The following is a 14,930-nucleotide window of genomic DNA, read 5'->3' on the forward strand; positions in this document are numbered from 1 at the left end:
TCCCAGGTATGGAGCAGGTTCGGGAGAGCGGAGGTGGATCTGTTCGCTGCACGCGAGAACGTGCAGTGTGCCCTCTGGTTCTCCCTGAGAACGCAGGACCACCCCACCCTGGGCGTGGACGCGTTCGCACACAGGCCGTGGCCCAAGGTGTTGTTATACGCTTTCCCACCAGTCCCTTTGATCCCTCGGTTCCTGGACCGAGTGCAGGAGGAGAGGCTGAGAGCGATCTTAATAGCAACGGAACGCACAGGAGCGTCCTGGTTTCCATGCCTACAGTGGATGCTGTCAGGGAGACCGTGGGAAATTCCGTGGCGCAGGGACGCTCTCTCCCAGGTGGAGGGAGCGATCAGCGGTCACCCAGTATTGGGCCAACGTTTGTGGGCATGGCCCCTGAACGGGAACATTTAGAGGGGCTGGGCCTCTCTAAGCATTTTATCAGTACCATTCAGGGTTCAAGGGCGGCGTCCACCAGAGCATCCTACACAGCCAAATGGACAGCGTTCCAGCGCTGGTGTGTAGGGAAAAGCCTGGACCCCATTACATGCCCCCTGCCTCACGCGCTGTCGTTCCTCCAGACGTTACTGGACAGGAATTTGGCTTATAGTACGGTCAGAACGTACACTGCTGCCATTTCATCTTGCCACGTAGGGTTTGGTGTCAGCACGGTGTTTAGTCACACTCTGACAACACGTTTTCTACGGGGAGTACAGAGACTCAGACCGGTGTCACGCGCTTTGGCGCCTCAATGGGATTTGGCGTTGGTGTTACGCGCACTGAGTAAAGCTCCATTTTAACCTTTGGATCAGGTCCCCCTGAAGTTCTTGTCAGCCAAAGTAGCTCTGCTCTTGGCTCTGAAATCAGCTAAAAGGGTGAGTGATTTGTCTGCTCTCTCTGTGGCTCCGTCATGTCTCCACATCCAAGGAGATGGCAGCAGTGTTGCCAGCAGGGGGGGGCAGGGGGGGCCATGGCCACCCTGATATATTTGTTGGCCTCCCCACTGGCCCCTCCACCACACACACCGCCTCGCCAGTCACGTATGCGTAGTAGTTTATCTGATATTTAACAACAAATACACAGCCAGCGAGTCGCTTGATTTGAGCTTCCAACGCTCATACTGCAGCCACTCCCTCTCCCTCTGCTACCATGGTAACACTGTGATACTCGGCGCACCACTCTGATACTCGCGCGCACCACTCTGAGTTTCGCACAGACAGCAGCAGGTTGCAGCAAAATGTTTCTTTCTACTGACTTTTCTACTGACTTTTCTACTGACTTGACAAAAATCCACCAGACTTCTAGAAGGTAAGTCGTATACGTTCGTTGCCTTTTAAGCCCCACAACACTTTAGACTTTAGTGTGTTAGCTTTAGGTAGCAAAAAACGGAGATATGCTTAACTTTAGCTGTTATTCTGATCAAAATGTGTGTTCAATGGCATTAAAACGAGAAAAACGCTGGAAGACCTGGAAAACAGGCTCGGTGCTCAGTAAAGGCTGGCTTGACTTCAGGTATAATTCGTCTGTAAACACACTTTGGCGGCTATCCTAGTTAGCGTTAGTTTAGCTTGCTAAGCTGATGTCGGTATGCTGGGCTGGTGTAATGCCTAGGGTACTATTAATCACTGCTGTGTGTAATGTCAATTTGCAGAAAATGAAGAGAAAGTCAACAGACATCTCTTCTTATTTTAAGAAGAAGATGAGTAAAGGAGAGACAGAGCTGGCAGGGGAGCAGCAGCATAGGGCTAGTGAGGAGATGGCCATACATGCTAGAAAGTACATGTGGAACTCTGTTTTGTAAGAGTGAAACTAAAACCTAAATACAGTTTTATTAATGTGAGTGTGACCTTTTTAATCATTTAAGTCTTCTACACACTTTAGGTCTGCAGCTCCTTCAAAATGAAACGAGAATCTATGCAGTTTTTCCTCTTCTGTGTTCTGAGGTTATGAGCCGACCATTAGTCAAGTTTGTTTTCATAATGCTCTGTATGCTAATTTTTAAAAAGGGTGACCAGTTTGTTTATAAAGTATAAATATACATTTTCAAAACAAATGGAATACAAGCTATATGTATAACTCTCACCACAGTGGACTAATCTAAAAAAAATATAAATATATCTCGTCACCTATTTTCTGTCTAATACTAAAAGGTAGTGTTTAGTATCATTTATAATGTTTTGAATTGGCTATAAAGGTCAATAATAGATGTTTTTTTTGTGTTCAATCGCAGTATGTATTTACCATGTTATACCCCTTGTGTTTTTGGGTCCTATAAATAGTCATTCTATCAGCTCTGCCCCATTATGGTGTGAATACAGCCTATCTACCAATTGGATCAAATATAAAAGTCAGCTGAATTAGTGTTGATACGGCGCAGAGACGTATTGTGTGAAAAGAAATGTAAGATGTTGTTTAATTGCTTATATATTTATGATCCACGTCACGTTTTCAGTTTTGGCGGCAGTTCTCCTGTTTGTCTAGAAGTCTTCTCAGCAGGGCTCTATAAATAGAGAACTACGGCAGATATGTAATAATTAATGCAGCCGAACCGTGTATTACAATGCCGTTATGTGATGACTTTCAAAGACAAAAGCAAGCACACTCAGAATAAAGTATTATTTTATTTTTAAAAAACGTTTTTAGATTTCACATCACATAAACACCAAATCCCAGCATGCATTGCGGCTAAACCATCCAATTATCAAGCTGAGGATCTTGCCTACGTCTGTTTCCGGTTATGACCGATGTATTTTGTTATACAAACATTCCTTCCTAAAAATAACTACGGTTGTAGTTGAAGAGTTTGTAAATTAACATGAACCGAAGCTGTTGCCTGGCAACTCAATCGCACAACGTCATGTCTGTTAATTCCACATCCAACTCCTATGATCCACACGCATGGATTAACATCGATTTAATACATTAATGTAGCCTTTGTTTCTGCTAAAAGAGGTGTCGACCAGCTGGGGAAACAAGAAAATTGGCGTAATCGAGTGTGACTATTAAAAAATAAATCATTACGTCGGGGTAGCATTTGCTTGGCATTTCCGGTTATTTCTCCACTGGTTAACATGGGTTAACAGTACCGTTTAACTGTCATGTTTGAAGGGACGAAATTGTGACATCTTCACGTCTCCCAGCATGGTAAATCGTCACATGTTCACGTCTTGCCGTGATACCGGGTTGGTCATGTCATAATCTTTTTGTAATCCTTATAACAAGTGCTGGATATCACAGCCCTTACAGTATCTTATCAGTTGGATTGTGTATTATTGTATAGTTGGGGTCCTTTTTTTTTTACTGTTATTTTTGAATCGTTTTTCATGAGACAGTCAGATGAAATATTTGTCCTATGCCATATTCACATTCATTCGTAACACACAGGTAAGGGTAAAAGACAAACATATTTAACAAATGTAATGCAATGAATAAGCTTAATTGTCACAGAAGCACACGTAACGTCATATCTAATATTTAAACAAATCATTTCCTTGTCACTAAAGCATTGACTGAGCTATTTCGCATCTTTAAATGCAGGCATTAAGTTACATGTTCACGTTCTGCTGCCACAATAAGTCAGTTTCTCCAGTGTAATGATAATAAAATGCTAAGTAAGTATTGGTAATAATATTAATAAAAAGAACAATGTTTGGGTTCGTTCGTTTATTATGATGGTAACGTTAACCAGTAAGCTTCAATAATTAACTCCAGCTCAACAAACCAAATTGCAATACCTACGTTAATGTTATTTCTGGAACCAACTGGAAATGTGCGATTCATATTTTTAATATGAATCCATCGCACCTTCAGTTTCCCGAAAGCGCTTTGGCATGGCAGCCGTTGAAGTATGGCGTTATATTTGTACCTCTATCTTGAGCATGTAATGAAACATGTTGAGCATAGAAAATGTCCTTAGGTCTAACCCTAACCCTATTTATGGGCAATGGATGTCCACTCTCGGGAGACGACAGACAGTGGTGCGGTTAGCCAAAGTGACAGACCTAATGTTAGCCCTATTTACAGGCAATGGACGTCCACTCTCGGGAGAGAGACCTCCAGCATGTGTCCCTGAAATGGAGACTCTGTTTATTTCACTCATCCAGGATAGAGACCGGGGAAATCTCCTCTCTGTGGCCCCTCCAAGACCCCCAAAGGACGGACCACAGACCTCCAGCATGTGTCCTTGACATGGGCACCTCCATAACCTTGCACACCGTGAGTCCCCGGACTCCCGGACTTAAGCACTCCCCCATGGACTAAACCCAGATGTTCACACCCTACAGAACTTCATGCCCCTGGTTAACCTAAAGGGGGTGGATTTTGCGGTGCTTTACCGTCCGCACATCGGCATCCATATTCGGCCTTATTCACGACACCACCACCCCTTCTGTGGAGGATATTCTCATGCTCCTGGTAACCCTTTAAATAGTCTGATACTGTCAGGGCTCATCACCGCACTTTACACGCCAGAAATAATGTTTAAATGGTCGGGAAAAGTGTTTTTAAACGTATGGAAGAGAGTTGTAGCCTGTCATTTTGCAGGATATAATTTAACATGTAACCTCTCCTGGAAATGCACATAATATGTCCATTTCCAGGAGAGGTTACATGTTAAATTATATCCTGCAAAATGACAGGCTATAACCCAGGAACAAGTGTTTGAAAGGCGGGGGAAAGTTGTTTAAAATAGTCGGAAAAGTGTTTTTAAACGTATGGAAGAGAGTTGTAGCCTGTCATTTTGCAGGATATAATTTAACATGGAACATCTCCTGGAAATGCACAGAATATGTCCATTTCCAGGAGAGGTTACATGTTAAATTATATCCTGCAAAATGACAGGCTATAACCCAGGAACAAGTGTTTGAAAGGCGGGGAAAAGTTGTTTAAAATAGTCAGGAAAGTGTTTTTAAACGTATGGAAGAGAGTTGTAGCCTGTCATTTTGCAGGATATAATTTAACATGGAACATCTCCTGGAAATGCACAGAATATGTCCATTTCCAGGAGAGATTCCATGTTAAATTATATCCTGCAAAATGACAGGCTATAACCCAGGAACAAAGTGTTTGAAAGGCGGGGGAAAGTTGTTTAAAATAGTCTGATACCTCCAGGGCGCATCACCGCATTTTACAAGCCAGGGAAGGTTTCTGAATCCTGGGTAAACATTGTTTAAATAGTCTGACACCTGGCACTGTATTTGCCCCTGGGAACCTTCAAGGTTATATTCATGTTGTATTATTTATTTAATAATCACATGATTTTTTACAAAAACAGTATACACAGTATACATATATACAATAATAATAATAATATAACAATATACATAATAAAAACATGAAAAGTGGTGAAAATGAGAAAATGTATCCGAAAATAGTGCCTCATAATGCGGGCATGTGGACAGTAGCCAGAGACTCACAGGCACACACACATGCAGAGATCCAGGGGGCGGAGCACATGGCTTTTTTTACCCAGAAATAAGTCTCTGAGAGGCGGGGAGACTCAGAGGACAGGCTGCGTCACCTCACTTTGTAACCCAGGAAAAGAGCAGGAGTTCTGGCTGCGTGAGTGTTAAAAGTGCATTCATCTGTGTTAATCCGACAGCCGCAGAGGTGCTGACGGAAAGCAGGCGGAACAAATTGATTATTTTAACCAGGAATAAATGTTTGCAAGGCGGGGAAAGTGTTCCTGCAGCCCCTACATAACAGTAATAATGATTAGAAATGATTTCCAGGGCAGGAAGCGGTTTTTAAATGTGGAAAAAAATATGTTAAACTGTTTAAAAAGCACAAAGTTATTTGAGTGCAGTTCTCATGTGTCCCCACAGGAGGGCGCGTCGTCCCAGGGAGCACAGTGCATGGTGACAAGGTAAGATTTATACCCTAAAATAGCATGCTAAGCGTGGGTGGATTAGTTTCAAAGCATGCACACTCTGCTCATGTCAGACTTACATTAAAATAGACCGGGAAAAACACCTCTATTTAGCCCCTCACAGAGCCCCAAAGGACGGACTAAGCAGCTCCAGCACGGCTCCCTCACATGCACACTCTGCTCATGTCAGACTTACATTAAAATAGACCGGGAAAAGCACCTCACAGAGCCCCAAAGGACGGACTAAGCAGCTCCAGCACGGCTCCCTCACATGCACACTCTGCTCATGTCAGACTTACATTAAAATAGACCAGGAAAAGCACCTCACAGAGCCCCAAAGGACGGACTAAGCAGCTCCAGCACGGCTCCCTCACATGCACACTCTGCTCATGTCAGACTTCCATTAAAATAGACCGGGAAAAGCACCTCACAGAGCCCCAAAGGACGGACTAAGCAGCTCCAGCACACTCCCTCACATGCACACTCTGCTCATGACAGACTTCCATTAAAATTGACCGGGAAAAGCACCTCTTTTGGGCACCTCACAGAGCCCCAAAGGACGGCCTAATGAGCTCCAGCCTCTCTCCCTCACATGGAGCTCAGGTTATTTCATAACTCCAGGAGAGGGACCGGGAAAACCACCTCTCTGTAGCCCCTGACAGAGCCCCAAAGGAAGGACTGAGGACCTCCGGCAACAGTGGTACTTCCATAACCTCGTGCACCGTGAGACCCCGGGCCCCCGGACTTAAGCATTCCCCCACGGACTAAACCCAGATGTTCACACCCTACAGAACTTCATGCCTCTGGTTACCCTAAAGGGGGTGGATTTTGCGGTGCTTTACCGTCCGCACATCGGCATCCATATTCGGCCTTATTCATGACACTACCACCCCTTCTTTGGAGGATATTCTCATGCTCCTGGTAACCCTTTAAATAGTCTGATACTGTCAGGGCTCATCAGCGCACTTTACAAGTCAGAAATAATGTTTAAATGGTCGGGGAAAGTGTTTTTAAACGTATGGAAGAGAGTTGTAGCCTGTCCTTTTGCAGGATATCATTTAACATGTAACCTCTCCTGGAAATGCACAGAATATGTCCATTTCCAGGAGAGATTCCATGTTAAATTATATCCTTTAAAATTACAGGCTATAACCCAGGAACAAGTGTTTGAAAGGCGGGGAAAAGTTGTTTAAAATAGTCGGAAAAGTGTTTTTAAACGTATGGAAGAGCGTTTTAGCCTGTCATTTTGCAGGATATAATTTAACATGTAACCTCTCCCGGAAATGCACAGAATATGTCCATTTTCAGGAGAGGGTCAATGTTAAATGATATCCTGCAAAATGACAGGCTAAAACACCCAGGGATACGTGTTTGAAAGGCAGGGAAAAGTTGTTTAAAATAGTCTGATACGTCCAGGGCGCATCACCGCATTTTACAAGCCAGGGAAGGTGTCTTAATCATTGGTACACATTGTTTAAATAGTCTGATACCTGGCACTGTATTTGCCCCTGGGAAACTTCAAGGTTATACTAATGTTTTTTTATTTATTTAATTATCACACAATTTTTACAAAAACAGTATACAAAATAAACATAATAACAACATGATTACAACATGATTAACAGGGGCCTGGGGGCCATATTAGCCGTCTAACTTGTACAGTGCACCGGGGAAAAAAGGTTGAGTCCACGGCCCCTTTCCCCTCATCAGGAGTATCAATCGGTCCTGAAGAAGAGGTATCGCTGCTCTCCGCCCCTGAGTCCTCTTCGGAGGTAGCTGACGGTGGTAGACCTCCTTCTGATGATGCCGCCTCCCTGAACATGGAGCGGATCTTCAATGCCTCCTTTATTCCAGGCGTATTCGCGTAGAACCGGTCTGCAGTGCTTACGTCGTGGCACATAAACCTAGCGAGAATCGACCTGCTTTCTGGATCTTGGTGATGCTTGATATTGTCAGCCAGGGCAGTGCGCAAGATGGTGAAGGTGACGGCTGTTTCTAGCCCAGCATCAGCCCAAGCCCTCTTCAAGTGAGCGTTCAGGTTCTTGGAAGCCTGCTTCCCCGATGTGAAAAGGAAGAATTTACTCTGAGGACCCGACAAGCCCTCTTTTATCCCCATCCACCGCATGACCCAGCTAAACTCCTTTATTGTAAGCACCAGCTGTGCTTCGCCAAATGTCTTGGCAGTCTTGTGATCCTGCACGTGGATGATGTAGCCCTCAGCAGTGCCCCTTCTGTCCGCCTCAAAGACCTCCGTGTTGGTCATGTTTGCGTACACACCCGGACGGTGGCCATACAGGAGGCTCCAATGGAGGGTTAGATAGCCATATAGCAGGTACTGGGTGATTGAGGTCGGATTGCTAGCCATCAGGTCAAGGAGATCAGGGATGCGCTTCTCAGCGGCCGCCATGGCGGCGAGAAGCTCCGCCTGGCTCGGCAGACGATCCAGCTTGTCCCTCTTCACCTTAAACTGGTGGAGAGTGACAGACTTTTTCAAATCGTTAATGTTGGCTTTCACCTCTCTGATGATGTGGGTCATATCAGACTGGGTGAGCCTGCACCCCCGGAGCTTTGATGCAGACAAGTACCTCAGGAAATGGTTCACAGTCTTCAGGAACAACAGCGATGTTGTGACTGTCCGGCCCGACTCTGAAATATACCCGCTCCAGCCACGGACCCTCTTTGTGTCTTTTAGAAACAGCCAGTCTGACAGCCGGTCAACACCATGGGCCATGAATACTAGGAAGTTCTTTATCCGGCTGACATTGGACATACAATTCTCTTTCCGTTTTACTGTCGGTGCGAGACCCTCACAATGACCTCTGTATAATAATAATAATAATAATACATTTTATTTGTATTGCACTTTACATTTGAAACAAACCTCAAAGTGCTACAGTACATAATAAAAAAAGATATAAAGAAAACCATTTGCAAGAGTCAACAAATGTATAAACAGGTTAAAAAACAAGTTTAAAAACAAGTTTTAAAAAGGAGAGGCAGGGTTATTAAAGTCGGCTTAAAAAGCTAACCAAATGCTTTGTTAAAATGGTAGGTTTTTAGTGCTCTCTTAAAAGTGTTCACAGGTTGAGGAGCTCTGAGATGGTCTGGGAGTGAGTTCCACAGCCGGGGGGCAGCTGCACAGAAAGCTCGATCTCCCATAGTGCGGAGGTTGGTGTGCCGTTCCTTCAGCTTGTTAGTATTTCCCGAGCGGAGGCTGCGGGTGGCGGTTTGTGGTTCAATCAATTCCTTGAGGTAGGGGGGGGCATTTCCGTGGATACACTGGTGTGTTAACAGGGTGATTTTGAATCCTGTCCGGGAGGTGATGGGAAGCCAGTGCAGTGATTTGAGAATGGGGGTGATGTGCTCGTATTTGCGTATGTCTGAATGTACGTCTCCATGCTTTTAGGCAACGTGATTTCACGCATGGTATTCCCCCGTCCCTTCCCAGTGGACCATTGATTTTGGGGAGAGGGCCAGTCCTTAGCCAGATTAGCTTTCAGCTTATTGGAGACAGATGCACGGGCCTTCTGGCATACAGGGGTCTCACTACAGGAGGCTTCTACGGACCGCATGACAGTCTTCACCGGGGTCTTGCTTCCGGAGGCTTCTGGGGACCGCATCACAGACTTGAGAGGGGTCTCACTCGCAGAGGCTTCTATGGACCGCATGACAGTCTTCACCGGGGTCTCACTACCGGAGGCTTCTGGGGACCACATGACAGTCTTCACCGGGGTCTTGCTTCCGGAGGCTTCTGGGGACCGCATCACAGACTTGAGAGGGGTCTCAATCGCAGAGGCTTCTATGGACCGCATGACAGTCTTCACCGGGTTCTAACTACCGGAGGCTTCTGGGGACCACATGACAGTCTTCACCGGGGTCTTGCTTCCGGAGGCTTCTGGGGACCGCATCACAGACTTGAGAGGGGTCTCACTGGCAGAGGCTTCTATGGACCGCATGACAGTCTTCACCGGGGTCTTGCTTCCGGAGGCTTCTGGGGACCGCGTGACAGTCTTCACCGGGGTCTTGCTTCCGGAGGCTTCTGGGGACCGCATGACAGTCTTCACCGGGGTCTTGCTTCCGGAGGCTTCTAGGGACCGCATGACAGTCTTCACCGGGGTCTTGCTTCCGGAGGCTTCTGGGGACCGCATGACAGTCTTCACCGGGGTCTTGCTTCCGGAGGCTTCTGGGGACCGCATGACAGTCTTCACCAGGGTCTTGCTTCCAGAGGCTTCTGGGGACCGCATGACAGTCTTCACTGGGGTCTTGCTTCCGGAGGCTTTTGGGGACCGCATGACAGTCTTCAACGGGGTCTCACTACCGGAGGCTTCTGGGGACCGCATGACAGTCTTCACCGGGGTCTCACTACCGGAGGCTTTGTCGGAACGCATTACAGTCTTCACCGGGGTCTTGCTTCCGGAGGATTCTGGGGACCGCATGACAGTCTTCACCGGGGTCTTGCTTCCGGAGGCTTCTGGGGACCGCATCACAGACTTGAGAGGGGTCTCACTCGCAGAGGCTTCTATGGACCGCATGACAGTCTTCACCGGGGTCTTGAGAGGGGTATTGCTGCCGGAGGCTACTGTGTTCATGTCGGGGGTACTTGAGATTGCTACGCCCTTAAATCGTATACATTCTTCGTCTTCCTCAAGCAGAGCAGCAGTGGCATTCTGCTTCCTGGGTTTTAGACCCTGTTTTGGCCTGGAGCGCAGGGTCTTCACCTCATCAATGAGGGCATCCTTCTGAGCCCTCAATGCCACATTGTCCAGTCTCACCTGCATGCAGTCCTCTTCGTCACACTCGGTATGTGGGGAGAAGGGTGGAGGGTGCACCGGGTATTCCTCCTCATTGTCTATATCCAATAATGTAGCCATTCCAATGATGGGATTAGTCTCTCGGAGGTCATGGAGCAACTGCATGGCCACACTATGCTTCAACCTTGCCATGACCTGATGTGCCTCATCTCGGGAGAACTCAGGGTGGTCACGAGTTAAATGACGGTGTAGTTTCTTCCCAGCATACGAACACCCTGTGATGGGGTAGGGTTTGGTCCGAAAATGTATTCTACCACTGGCCATTTTAAGAATGATGCCTCTTTCCTCCAGGTTCCGCACTGCATGTTTGTGCTTAAGGTGCTTATTCAAAGCCAGATAGCGGAGACTGCACACCGGGAATTCGGTCAACATCCTTCCAAAAACAAACACAATGAATTATATTTAAATGGTTTTCTGTTTCTCCGTTTATATGCGTTAGCCAACTGGTGATTGCAACCATGGGTCCGATGCTTCAATGCAGGGAACACGGACCAAGGGGAGGACTTGGGTTACCACCTGGTTAAAATGGTCCCACCTCCGCACCAACGCGGGGCTGGTGATGGGTCCGATACATTGATTGTTTTTTGTTTCATGGTTCTGCCACGAGCTCACAAGACAGTTTTGGGTACAAAAACGTGGGGATAACAGTACCTCCGGGTGCTCCATCCCGCTCCGGCTTTCGCCGCAGCGGGGGGAGGAGGCATTGAACCCCTCGCACCTGCCCCCGGAGGAGGCAGGGGAGTCAGGTACCCGGAGGCGCACGGTGGACGGCCAGGTCGAGGCCGCCACACCGCACTGGAGTCAGGGTTCCGAGTTTTTCGAGCCAGGTCCCGGTGAAACGCAGTACGGAGCACCCGGCAGGAACCTCCAGCAGACCCCCCCGCGCGGTTCCCTCTTCCCTCGGAAGAGGCGGAGAGGTGGGTGTTTTTCATCTGCTGGCGGACTGCCGGGGAGAACGTGCTGCTCGGGAGCCAGGCTCAGAGTTAGTGGCAGTGAGAGCCCGTGCACCTTCCTTTTACAGCAGGCACGCGCTGGTATCGGGGTGGGGAGAGAAGGTAGAAGCAGAGGCTGCAGAAACAGCCAGAGCCTTCCCCTCTAACACACCCCTCATTTGGTGCATTGAACCCCTCGCACCTGCTCCCGGAGGTGTCAGGTACCAAGAGGCGCACGGTGGACGGCCAGGGCGAGACCGCCACACCGCACTGGAGTCAGAGTTCCGAGTTTTTCAAGCCGGAGCCCGGTGAAACGCAGTACGGAGCACCCGACAGGAACCTCCAGCAGACCCCCCCGCACGGTTCCCTCGTCCCTCGGAAGAGGCGGAGAGTTGGGTGTTTTTCATCTGCTGGCGGACTGCCGGGGAGAACGTGCTGCTCGGGAGCCAGGCTCAGAGTTAGTGGCAGTGAGAGCTCGTGCACCTGCCTTTTACAGCAGGCACGCGCTGGTATCGGGGTGGGGAGAGAAGGTAGAAGCAGAGGCTGCAGAAACAGCCAGAGCCTTCCCCTCTAACACACCCCTCATTTGGTGCATTGGACCCCACGCACCTGCCCCCGGAGGTGTCAGGTACCAAGAGGCGCACGGTGGACGGCCAGGGCGAGACCGCCACACCGCACTGGAGGCAGAGTTCCAAGTTTTTCGAGCCAGGTCCCGGTGAAACGCAGTACAGAGCACCCGGCAGGAACCTCCAGCAGACTCCCCCGCGCGGTTCCCTCGTCCCTCGGAAGAGGCGGAGAGGTGGGTGTTTTTCATCTGCTGGCGGACTGCCGGGGAGAACGTGCTGCTCGGGAGCCAGGCTCAGAGTTAGTGGCAGTGAGAGCCCGTGCACCTGCCTTTTACAGCAGGCACGCGCTGGTATCGGGGTGGGGAGAGAAGGTAGAAGCAGAGGCTGCAGAAACAGCCAGAGCCTTCCCCTCTAACACACCCCTCATTTGGTTCATGAGCACTGGGCAGAGTCCCCTGTCAACTCTCCTTATATTCCTCCGGAGACCAGTTGGGACATGGCGTCATCCCAATTCGCCTGGTACACCATATCGTTAAATGAGCTCAGTAATGTACTGCACAACATCACATGGGTAAAATGAGCTATGTAATGCCCTGCAATATCACATTTGGTTTATTTCCAAAAAGCCTGGAAAAAACACATATCCGTCATGTCCTGTAAAATATCATTCTTTGTTTATTTCCATCCTTCAGGCAAATACACATGTCTTTGTCCGCTCCAGGAGCACCCGCAGTTTGGATGAACCGACCGCCAAGCACCGGAAGCTGGACCCGGGGAGGAGAACCTCCGATGGCGGGCCAAATTTGCTGATACCGCAGCTGGCTGGACACTAGCCGTAGAAGAACACCCGGGCGGGACCAGGCATGTCCCTCTTTGCAGACAAGCATATATGCGCTCCGGCATTCACCGCTGACTTTGTCAGCCCCAGGAGCAGAGTCAAACCCGCAGTTTGGATGAACCGACCGCCAATCACCGGAAGCTGGACCTGGGGAGGAGGCCCTCCGATGGCGGGTCAAATTTGCTGATACCACAGCTGGCTGGACACTAGCCGTAGAAGAACACCTGGGCGGGACCAGGCATGTCCCTCTTTGCAGACAATTATATATGCGCTCCGGCATTCGCCGCTGACTTTGTCCGCACCAGGAGCAGAGTCAAACCCGCAGTTTGGATGAACCGACCGCCAGAGCACCGGCGCGAGGCCGGGCCGGCGGAGGCCTTCCGATGGCGGGTCACGTTTGCCATTCGATCAAGGTCTTTGCAGACAAGCATATATGTGGTTGTTACGCAGGATCAAACAGGTAGTTTGATGAAGTAGGGTCCTGTGGCCGGAGCAAGGCCAATTGCTGAATGCCGCAGCCGACTAAGGCCGCTATGCCACAGTGGAGGATGAGAGAAACAGGTGTTTGTCTTGCATTCCGCGGCAAAGTGGGGAGGTGGAACTTCCACCCCGCTACGGAACCCGTGGTGGGACCCCTGAGTCAGACGGTTCGTCTTGGAAACGCTTCATATCGGTCGGCCTGGGAGGTAAGAGACACGCAGGGTAACGGACACGCAGGGTTACCCCCACGCAGCCCACGCAACACGGAGGAGGCAGGGGAGTCTGGTACCCGGAGGCGCATTGCCGCAACACCGCACTGGAGTCATTGTTTCGAGTTTTTCGAGCCAGGTCCCAGTGAAACGCAAGACTCCAGCAGGAGCCTCCAGCAGACCCCCCCGACGTTTCCCTCGTCCCTCCCGGCCATCAGAGTCGAACCCGCAGTTCAGAGGAACCGACCGCCAGAGCACCGGCACGAGGCCGGGCCGGCGGAGGCCCTCCGATGGCGGGTCGCGTTTGCCATTCAATCAGTGAGAAATCAGAAGAGGAAGGGAAAAAAAAGACAAACTTGTCTTTTTGGAGTTCCATAAAAAACGGGTGAAAAGGAAAAAATGTATCCGAGAATAGTGCCCCATAAGGCGCGTAGAGTCCCCTGTCAACTCCCCTCGCATTCCTCCACACTCACAAAGTAACACTTTACTTTTTGGAGAACCATCAAAAATGGCTAAAAGTGTTGAAATGTATCCGAGAATAGTGCCCCATAAGGCGGGTAGAGTCCCCTGTCAACTCCCCTCGCATTCCTCCACACTCACAAAGTAACACTTTACTTTTTGGAGAACCATCAAAAATGGCTAAAAGTGTTGAAATGTATCCGAGAATAGTGCCCCATAAGGCGGTTAGAGTCCCCTGTCAACTCCTCTCGCATTCCTCCACACTCTGAAAAAGTCAGAGTTATTTTTTGGAGAACCATCAAAAATGGCTAAAAGTGTTGAAATGTATCCGAGAATAGTGCCTCATGAGGCGGATTGAGTCCCCTGTCAACTCCCCTTGCATTCCTCCACACTCTGAAAAAGTCAGAGTTATTTTTTGGAGAACCATCGAAAATGGCTAAAAGTGTTGAAATGTATCCGAGAATAGTGCCTCATGAGGCGGATCGAGTCCCCTGTCAACTCCCCTTGCATTCCTCCACACTCTGAAAAAGTCAGAGTTATTTTTTGGAGAACCATCAAAAATGGCTAAAAGTGTTGAAATGTATCCGAGAATAGTGCCTCATGAGGCGGATTGAGTCCCCTGTCAACTCCCCTTGCCTTCCTCCGGAGCCCAGTTCAAAAACTTAAAGTTTGGTAAGAACCATGCTGGGGGGTCTCCGGGCAACAAAATGTATCCGAGCCAGAGTGCACATACAGCGGATGAATTCCTCCATGAAGTTACACAGCCGTTTTTTTT

The sequence above is a fragment of the Notothenia rossii genome (genome assembly GCF_949606895.1).
Source record: "Notothenia rossii genome assembly, chromosome: 8".
Lineage (NCBI taxonomy): Eukaryota > Metazoa > Chordata > Actinopteri > Perciformes > Nototheniidae > Notothenia > Notothenia rossii.